The sequence below is a fragment of the Stylophora pistillata genome, chromosome 4, assembly GCF_964205215.1.
Source record: "Stylophora pistillata chromosome 4, jaStyPist1.2, whole genome shotgun sequence".
Taxonomy (NCBI): Eukaryota; Metazoa; Cnidaria; class Anthozoa; order Scleractinia; family Pocilloporidae; genus Stylophora; species Stylophora pistillata.
Window position 1 is genome coordinate 8,336,031 of NC_142522.1, and position 1,937 is coordinate 8,337,967.

Consider the following 1,937-nt stretch of genomic DNA (forward strand, 5'->3'; position numbering starts at 1 on the left):
GAAGGTCCGTGAATACTTGGAGAAAGCGCTTCCTATCCAAATAGAAATTGGCGACAGATATAGAGATGCATCAAACTACGGAAACCTCGGAAACCTGTTCATGTCACTCGGCAAATATGAGAAGGCCCGAAAATTCCTAGAGAAATCACTTACTATCAAAACAGAAATTGGTGACAAGAATGGAGAGGCATCAAACTACGAAAACCTCGGAGCACTGTTCCTATCGCTTCATAAATATGAGAAGGTCCGAGAATACCTGGAGAAAGCACTCACTATCCAAATAGAAATTGGCGACAGAAATGGGGAAGCAACAGTCTACAGACAACTTGGAACACTATTCCAATCACTTGGCAAATATGAGAAGGCCCGAGAATACCTGGAGAAAGCACTCACTATCGAAATAGAAATTGGCGACAAATATGGAGAGGCATTAAGTTACGGAAGTCTAGTTGCTCGGTAAATATGAGAAGGCCCGAGAATGCATAGAGAAAGCACTCACTATCCAAATAGAAATTGGCGACACAATTGGAGAGGCGGCAAACTACGGAAACCTCGGAACGGTATTTGAATCACTTGGCAACTATAAGAAGGCTAAAGACTACCTGGAGAAAGCACTCACCATCATAATAGAAAGTGGCGACAGAAAAGGAGAGGCATCAAGCTACGTAAACCTCGCAAACGTGTTCCAATCGCTCGGTGAATATGAGAAGGCGCAAGAAAACCTGGAGAAAGCAGTCACTATCCAAACAGAAATTGGCGACAGAAATGGAGAGGCATCATACAACGGAAGTCTCGGAAGACTGTTCCGATTGCTCGGCAAATATGACAAGCCCCGAGAATACATGGAGATAGCACTCAATATCCATATAGAAATTGGCGACAGAAACGGAGAGGCTAAAAACTACGGAAACCTTGGAGAACTGTTCCAATTGCTCGGTGAATATGAGAAGGCTCGAGAATACCTGAAGAAAGCACTCACTATGCACTTAGAAATCGGCGACAGAAGTGGAGAGGCATCAGACTACACAAACCTCGGAAACCTGTTCCAATCGCTCGGCAAATATGGGAAGGCCCGAGAATACCTGGAAAAAGCACTCACCATCAAAATAGAAATTGGCGACAAAAGTGGGGAGGCGTCAGACTACGGAAACCTCGGAGTACTGTTCGAAACACTTGGTGATTATGGTAAGGCTCAAAAAAACCTGGAGAGAGCCCTGCGAATTTTCAAGACAATTGGCCAAAGAATGGGAGAGGCAACCATTTATGGAAGTCTGTCATATCTTTTTCTGTATCTCGGTAAATATGGAAAGGCTGAAGAATTTCTAGAGAAAGCAGCGCCAATCTGGAGGGAAATTGGTGACAGGCGAGGAGAGGCATTTCATTTCACAAACCTTGGGAATATTTCTCATAAGCGTGGTGAGTACGACAATGCTCTAGAATATTACAAGAAAGCCTTTGCAATTAACGTGGAAATTGGTAGGAAAGATGGTGTTGTGATCAATTACATAGATACAGGAAGGTATTTCCAATCACTCGCTAAATATGACATGGCCGAGGAATACTTCAAGAAAGCTCTCGCATTAAGTAGGGCTATGGGACACAAGTTTTATGAGTTGAAATGCCTTTGTAACCTATCGGTGATGAAGCTATTACAATTCGACACTAAAGAAGCCTGTTCGTTTCTTTTCCAAAGCATTGAAGTATTCGACACTTTGCGAGGTTCTCTTTAAGACAGCGATCAGTTTAAAACATCATTTTTAGAGGAGCATGGCGCCTCTCCCTACAAGTTGCTCAGTCGGTTGCTTTCTAAGACCGGAAAACTACAGGACGCCCTCTATGTCGAGGAGCTGCGACGAGCAAGAGGCTTAGCCGAGTTGATGGCAGCTTGGTACTCTGTTGAAGAGCCAATCTCTGGTAATCCAAAATCTTGGTGTGAT